This window comes from Callorhinus ursinus, unplaced genomic scaffold (genome assembly GCF_003265705.2).
Source record: "Callorhinus ursinus isolate GAN/ISIS: 27379988/994484 unplaced genomic scaffold, GSC_fseal_2.0 scaffold66, whole genome shotgun sequence".
Lineage (NCBI taxonomy): Eukaryota > Metazoa > Chordata > Mammalia > Carnivora > Otariidae > Callorhinus > Callorhinus ursinus.
In genome coordinates, this window is record NW_027397128.1 from 7,717,257 (window position 1) to 7,725,795 (window position 8,539).

General features: G+C 49.0%; 1 long non-coding RNA gene across 1 annotated transcript; it reads right to left on the reverse strand.

The window, feature by feature from the left end:
* Positions 1-3,768: 3,768 nt before the first annotated feature.
* Positions 3,769-6,107, reverse strand: LOC141371302 (uncharacterized). Its single transcript, XR_012376136.1, has 3 exons — positions 5,978-6,107; positions 4,745-4,915; positions 3,769-4,487 (listed from the first exon to the last, which is right to left on the reverse strand). It is a non-coding gene; the product is annotated as an uncharacterized lncRNA (long non-coding RNA).
* Between the last annotated feature and the right edge of the window lie 2,432 nt (positions 6,108-8,539).

Here is an 8,539-nt window from a genome sequence, read left to right on the forward strand (position 1 = left end):
TGTGTGTGTGTGTGTGTGTGTGTTTTACGCCGAGAAAGTCTTCCCTCCTCCCAGATCAGATGAATACTCATCTATATTCTCGCCCAGCGGTGAGGGGCACGTTTGCCGACCTTGCGGGGTTCTACTTCTGGGCTCCCTCTCTCCCAGCCTCCGAGCCTAGCCCCTCCTCCGGCAGGTAACACCACCTTTCTTCAGCGGAGGCCAAAGCAATCAGTTAGGCTGAGGCTTTAAAAATGCCAATGAGGGCAGTCCTTCTCTGGTCTCTACTCCAGCCACTCTTTCAGCCCCTTTGAGAAAGGGCAGCTTGCTGTGGGTCCCTCCCCCTGATGTTCTCGCTCCCGCTTCCTAACCTCCTTCTCAGCGGCAGGGGAGGGGGGGGGCGGAAAAGAAAAGTGGGAACGAGCCTCAGGTACGCGAGGGCTACCTTGCTGTGCCTGCGTCTCCAGTGTATACTTTTCACCTCTTCTCAGCAACTGCATTTTCCATTAGGCCCAACTCCAGAAACTCCCATTCCTGCAGAATCCCTGGGCATCTAAACACCCAGGCCTGAGCCGAGTCACGCGGCCCCCAGCAACCGCCAGGCCGGGCTCCTGCATCTTCACTGGCGAGCCCCCCCCCCCACCACGGTTGCCATGGGAACTCGGGCGCTAAATTGCTTTGCGTGTTTGGAAGCTGAAGACCTCAGCTTTGACGCACGGAGCCCGGCAATTGATTGACCGACCTCCAATTGGTTTTTGTTGTTTTCTCGAGGCATTGCCTGCTTGTGACTTGCCCATCTCTCCTGAGGACTGCGTCTGCGAGAGAACCGAGCATTTAGCTCAATTGTTGTAAAAAAAGAAAAAAAAGAAGAAAAAATTCTTTGTACCTTGATTTATTCTACAAAGGATTTAGGGTGGCTTGCGAAGTTACGCCCAATACTTGGAGAGAGCCTAGATGAGATGTATGAGAGAAAGATGAGGCAAGAGGAGAACAAAGATTACTGGTGAAGAAGCCGGGACTTACAGTGAGTGTCAGGAAGTCCGTTCCTGATCAATGTGAGTCCCACAATTTGGCTTTAAGCTTTCATGGCAGATAGCAGAAAGGGGAGGCATGATCAGTCCTGGGATTCACAGATAAAAGCAAACCAATTGTTTATTAGAAGCACAGGCGTTCCAAACCTTGAGACTAAAAAATCTGTGCTTTTTTTTCCCCCCTGGAGACTCGACATTTCTTATCTTTTTATTCCTGCCACCCAGCATGTTACCTGAACAAATGGAGGCATATTTTAAACTCAGTAGATGGTCTTTTTTCCTTCTCTCTCCACCTTTGCTATTATCATTGTGAAATAAGTAATACACATTTTTTTGTATTGGAAATAGCCCAAATAACCGTAGAATAATACTATACAGGCTTTAAAAAATGTGGTGGCTCTTTGTGTCAAGTGAAAAGTGTAAGGTACAAAAGAAAAATGGGTATAATCTGATGCCACCAACTAATTTCTTGTGTATTATGCAGAGACCATTTCTGGCAGGATGCCTAAGAAACTAGCTAGGGGTCAAGGCAACTCTCTTTTCTCTGAATTCTCTTTGTAGTCCCTGAATATTTATGTCGTGTGTGTGTGTGTGCATTAGCTACTCAAAAATATTTTTAAGTGAGTAATACACATACAGGCGGGAGTGGTCAGAAGGTGGGGAAATGGGAAATTTAAATGCAGACAATTTAGAAAAGAAAAAAAGCCTGTGCAGGTTTTTTACCACCTGAATCTGACTACTGTTAACCGCCCCTTTTTAAATTTTTTTAAAGATTTTATTTATTTATTTGAGAGAGGGAATGAGAGAGAGAGAGAAAGAGAGCATGGGGGGGGAGGGTCAGAGGGAGAAGCAGACTCCCTGCTGAGCAGGGAGTCCGATGTGGGACTCGATGCCAGGACTCCAGGATCATGACCTGAGCCGAAGGCAGTCGCCCAACCGACTGAGCCACCCAGGCGCCCCCCCCGCTTTTTTTAAAGCAGACTTTTTCCTGCGTACAACCTTTCTGCAGGGCAGTATGGCAGTATGTTTCAAAAGCCTTAAAAAATGTGTCTGCCCTTTAACCTGGCAATTCTACTTTTAGAAATGCATGCTGAGGAGATAATGAAAGGAGTGCCCAAAGATGCATATGTGAAGACAGACATCCAAATGTTGGGTTATGATGTGGAAAGAACAGGAAAACACCAGTAAGGGACTGGCTAGGTAAATCACGGAGCGTGCCTGCAATGAGGCGCCGTGCAGCCTTTGGAAAGAAGATCTCTATTTACCAACAGGCCTCCCCGACTGCATTAAGCCTCACCGGCATACTGTCTCAGCGCCCCGTACCTTCTTTCCTTGAAGTTATTATGGTGTAATGATATTTGTTTCTGTGTGCTTACTTAACATTCCTCCCCCCAACCCCCCACCCCCTACTAGACTGGCAGGTCCATATGGATAAGGACTATGCCTATTTTATTCCTTATTGTATCCCAAGTGCCTTACAAGGTTTTTTGTTTTGTTTTAGATTTTATTTATTTATTTGAGAGAGAGTGAGCGAGAGAGAGAAGGGGCAGAGGAAGAGGGAGAAGCAGACCCCCCCCCCAGCCGACTCGGAGCTCGATCCTGGGACTCCGGGATCATGACCTGAGTCGAACGCAGACGCTTAACCAACTAAGCCACCCAGGCGCCCTGAAGGTTCTTGGCACATAGCAGATACTCAATAAATATTTGTTGACTAATTGAGACTAATTGATTGATCGAACACATAAGTGAAAAATCAAAGCAATTATCCTGCCATCCATCTCAAACGTCCCTCAGTCTCCACATGGGATGGACCGTCAGTGCTACCTGGGCATACTTTTACTTTTCTCGTCTCTAGGGCAGCTGCTTCACATGGTCCTCAGATCTTCATGCCCCAACTACAAACCATCTACTTCGAGGCAATGATCTCATCTTCTACTTCCCAGAGAAAAAAAAAAAATTAAAAAAAGGAACCAGCAAGTGGGACCTCCTTCCATGCCCTCCCTACCTTTCGGAGCCTTATTCTGTGGCCTTCAGAAACCAGGAGGCCAGTGGTAAACCCAGGCTAGCATGTGTTTGGATACACTGACAGGAGGCAACAAGCACATATCCCACCCACTTCTTTCTCTGGAACTCTCTCCAGCAGTGCCCCCTTCTTTTCACCATCAGTGCTCTTGAAAGAGTAGACTATTTTCTGCCTCCCATTCACTCTGTCCTTGTTTGCACTCAAGGGCACAGTTAAATATACTGCTCTGCACACTATCATCTACCCATGCAAGGTCCTTTACATTCTTTTTTGGTCTGACTTGATTTTTCCTTTTCATCTTTTAATCCCCACTCCTGTCCTCTCTTTAGTGGGTTGGTATGTGTCTTGGAAATACAGGTGTCTTTGAGAATATAGTTATGTGTGCTTTTAATTCACAGAAATGGTGTTGATTTATAGACAATATTCTATTTCTTTTCTCCCCCCTCAAAACTCTGTTTTTGAGGTCTCTCCATGCTGCTATGTGCATGTCTAGTTGATCACTTCTGACAACTGCACACACCTACCACAGTTTACCTCTGTGTTCCTCTAAGACTGGACATCTTGGTCCCATCGACTCCCTATGACCCCAAAGAATGCTGCAATAAACCTTCCCTAACTTGCCCCTATGGGTCTGGGCAAGAATTTCTCTAAACCAGCAGTTCTTTTTTTTTTTTTTAAGATTTTATTTATTTGAATGAGAGAGGGAACATAAGCAGGGGGAGCGAGAGAGGGAGAAGGAGGCTTCCCGCAGAGCAGGGAGCCCAATGCGGGGCTCCATCCCAGGACCCCGGGATCATGACCTGAGCCGAAGGCAGACGCTTAACTGACTGAGCCACCCAGGCACCCCTCTAAACCAGCAGTTCTTGAAGTATGGTCAGCAGACCTCTAGGGGTTACTACTGAGAGCCTTTCAGGGGGTGCGTAAGGTCAGAGCGATTTTCAGGATAATACGAAGACATTATTTGCCTTTTTCACGAGGTTGATGTTTGCACCCAGGCAAGACTGCTGGCACGTGAATAAAAGCGGTGGCCCCCGCCCATACTGCTGGTATACCTCACCACCACACACTCCTCGCGGGGGCAGGGGGGAGCCAGTTTTACCTAAGAATGGCTTTGATAACTCAGCAAAAAAAAATGTTGTTTTTTTTAAAAAATGCTATTTTTATTAAATCCTGACCGTTGAATTCAAATCTTTTTAATAATCTGTGTGATGGAATGGGAAGAACACGCACTTGTGCTGTGTGCTTAAGTCTGAGGGTTGTCTGGGAGGAAAAAGCACTTGTGCGATTGTTGGAGGTGTGAGCTCAATAGGCCTCTTTTTCAAAACATGGAACATCCGTTGTATTCGAAAGAAGCACTGATGAACTACGGTTATTCAGGCTTGAGTACTTGGCAGGCATTTTCTCAAAAGTGAACGGAGTGAGCTTGAAACTTCAAGGAAAACAGCTGACAGTATCTGTTACCAAAGATAAAATTTGAACTTTCTTTTAAAAAAAAAAGATTTTCTTTCTTTATTTGAGAGAGAGATACAGAGAGAGAGAGGAGCAGGGAGCCCGATGCGGGGCTCCATCCCAGGACCCTGGGATCATGACCTGAGCCGAAGGCAGACGATTAACCCAATGAGCCACCCAGGATTTGAACTTTCAAGCGAACGTCAGAATTTTAGAAAACTCGTTTCTGCCACCCTGGGATTGATAGCTTCTCAATACTTACAGGCTTTCTCTGTCTGCTCCCTGATGTTGTGGGACCTCTTGGGATTCTCGAGTCGTTCTCCCAGAAAATCTTCGTGTCAGGGGTGACAGCCGCCCGCCTGGATTGCTAAGGCGCCCTGCATGAGGGCCCGTGCCATCTTTGCTCACCAAGTTGCTGCGGGACCAGCTTGGTCTGCATAGGAGGGAGTTTCATAAGTGTTGGAGTTGTGAGTCAGGAAGGCTGCCACCGCAGAGCCGGGCAGACACAAACGATCCCGACACAGAGCTGAAACATCAGTGCTCTCTCTTCTCCCCGTTCTCCCCACACAAACCGAACTGTCCCCTCCACTCTCTAGTTCCATACACAGTTGACCCTTGAACAGCATGGGGGTTAGCGGCACCGACCCTGCACATAGTTGAAAATCCCCAGAGAACTTCTGAGTTCCCCCAAAACGTACCTAATAGCCTACTCTTGACCAGAAGCCTTCCCGATAACCTAAACAGTTGATTCTCACCTATTTTGTATGTCATATGTATTATGCACTGTATCCTTACAATAAAGAAGACATTATTAAGAAAGCCACGGGGAAGAGAAAAATACAGCTGCACCTCTCTACTGTATTTATCTAAAATAATGCGCACGGAAGCGGACCCGTGCCGTTCAAGCTTGTGTTGTCAAGGGTCAGCTGGACTCCCCCAAGAGCTAAGGACTGTTCCATTTCTATCTCAGCCCTGACCTCGTGGACAGTGTGCCCAGAGGCACCGCACACCCACAGCAGCCAAGCTGAGCTCTGTCCTCCCCTCCCTGCTCATGTGCCTCTCCCAGGGCTCCCTCATTTGGAGAACGGCACTACCCCGGCCTCTCCCCACCTCACGTCCTCTACTGTTCCTTGTTCCCCTTCATCCTGTCGCTCATCCTCAGCCCTCACCCCTTCTCACCCGCACCCTTCCACAGCCTCTGACGGGTCTTTGTGCCTCTCTCCAATCAGCCTTCCACCTTGGAGCCCCCCTGCTGATCTTCAGGCCACTTCTTCACCTAAAGGCTCCCGTGGCTCCCAGTTACCTTCAAGATAAACTCCATTACTAACCCTTCTCCTGACACTCAAGTCCTCTGCAGTCTACTCCCAACTACCTCATCTTCGGCCTCACTGTACTAGATCACTCTTTTCCCCCCAAACACCAGGTACCTTCATACCTTTAGGCTCTAGCTAAATGTCCTCTGCCTGGAATGTCCTCTCTCCAGCCCTCATCTTACCGGCCAATCCCGCTCCGTTCTTTGACGACTGGCTCGGTTATCACCTTGTCTTGATGCCTTCCTCTTCCTCTGGCAGAAGGAATTCAACTCCAGGTGTTGGTAGCCGGCAATGAGTGGATGACCGGGGAATGAAACTGAAATTGCATCAAATGAGGGCTGGTGTCGTTGACGAGGCAGAACAGGAACTGGTCCCTGAAGGGAATACTCTTAGCAGTAACTAACATTTATGGAGCGCTTACTGGGCACCAGACCTTGCCCCGCCCACTTTTTTAAAAAAAGATTTTATTTATTTGAGGGGGGAGGGGAGAGCGCACAGTTGGGGGCAGGGGCAGAGACAGAGGGAGAAGCAGATTTCCCGCTGAGCTGGGAGCCCGACATGGGACTCGATCCCAGGACCCCGGGATCATGACCTGACCGAAGGCAGACGCTTAACCCACTGAGCCACCCCGGCGCCCTGCCCTGCCCACTTTATACACATTCTTATTTCACCCCTCCAGCAGCCCCAAACTAGAGTCACCCTCACTTTAATGATGAGGAACCTGAGGCCCGGAGAAGCACGTCAGTTTCTGGTCATTACTGGGTGGCAGCTTATTGATCTACTGGAGAACACTCTTCCGTCCTCAGTGGCAGAAGAGGGACAGCGTCCAGAATCACTTACAGTGGTGTGGCTTGTTCGTACGGGCGGCAATGAAGAGTATGTGTCATCAGAGTGTGGGGCCATGTGGGGAAGTGCAAAGACCAGTGTGACGTCTAACGCCACTCCGTCTAGCTGTGTGACCTGCAGCCCCATTCCTTAACCTCTCTGAGCTTCCTAACATGTGAAATGGGGATAATAATAGCTCTCTTGCAAGTCTGGGGTGCGGATGAGCTATGAGGAATACAAAAGAATCTAGCACAGCATTTAGGTACCCAGAGGGGCTCCATCAATATTGAATGGCTTTCCTCCCTCACCAGTGCCCAGGGAAAGAAGTATACCGTGGTGAAACTCACCTTCGGAGTCAGGGGAGATGTGCTCTGACTCTGGCACCACTGAGGCTGTGCAACCTTCGGCTGGTCACTTTCCCTCTCTGGGCTATGGTTTCTTCTTGTGCTTGTAACACAAGGGAGTTTTGTTTTACAGCAGGTGGATGTTTCCATCTTCTTTCCCTTTCCCAGCCACACAAAAAAAGAAAGGGGGGGAGGACCACCAGAAGAGACCCAGGGGGAAAGGGCCAGGGTTATGCCAACCTGGGGTCCTGCGTTTTGTGGAAGTTCAGCATATCTGGCAACAGGAAATATTTCCTGAAGACGCAGGCTTTGGACCCTGGTGACCTGACAGGGAGCTCAGGGCTCCTCATAAGCATACACAAAACCAGCTTCCCCTCCACACTCCCCCCCCCTTTCTGGGAGCTGCCCCCACAGGCTTGGGCCTCTGCTGAGGCAGGCCTTGAGCTGATCAGGCGCCCAGCTGCCTGTTGCCATGGCAACGTTCCAGCGTGCTTTGCATAGTGACAGGGACGCAAGGCTTTGCTAACAAAGTGCTCTAAAGGACTTCATGTCTTTGGCAGGAACAATTCTGCCTTCTTTTTCACACGAATAACTTTGGGGGCTGTGAGGGGTTTGGCAAGTCACTTGCCCTGTCTTGGGCTGTGCCCCTGGGCTTTCCTTGAAGGCACAAGTTGGCAGCCTTTATATTTCTATTTCCAAATATACCATCACCACCCGCCTCCCGTCCACTCCCCCTCCAAAGGAAAGAATGGTTTTTCCCTTACTTAGAGCTCTGGTGAACTGAGCATGTTTAGGAAAACGGGACGAATGGACTGTTTTAATCACTTGCGTACCCTTGGCTGATTGCCGGGTCAAACAGTCTTCAATCCCCTTTTCTTTGTTCAGGATGCCCAGTGGTTTTCAGGATTGAGGTCGGAGGACCCTGTATGGTCCTGGTGAATGATTCTCTGGAGCAGAAAATGTAATTAGAATTCAAAGTAGAATGGGAAGGAAGCCAGGCAGACCGGGGTGAATCCTGCTTTCATCACTTACGAGCCGTGTGATCTTGGACAAGTTATTTAACCTCACTTGGCCTCAGTTTCCTCAAATGTGCGGTGGGGAAGATAATAGCGGCCTCGCGAGGGCATTACTGTAGGGTCCTTATGAGGCTGAAATACATCTTATGCTTGCCTGCTCTCGCTGTTTCCGCTGTCCGATCCTGGTCTGTCATCTCTTGCCTGGACCAATACCATAGCCTCCTGACCTCCCCCTTTCTTCTCCAACCTCTCTGGTCCATTGTCCACAGAGTAGACGTGGTGGTCTTTGAAAATGTTAAACGAGATCTGATCACTCCCCTTGCTCAAAACTCTCTAGTGGTTTTCCATTGTGCTTCAAATAAAATCGGCCATTCGCCCCCTTACCTTCTCCACCCTAGACAGACTGCCTTTCCTTCCAGTGCTCAGAATCATTTCTCCTCCCCTCGGGGCCTTGGCACCTCCCATTCCCTCTGCTGGCCCTTTGTCATCCTCAGTTCTTAGCTCCGGGAGACCCTCCCCGACCACTGATCCAGACGAGCTCCCCACCCTCATCCCCATC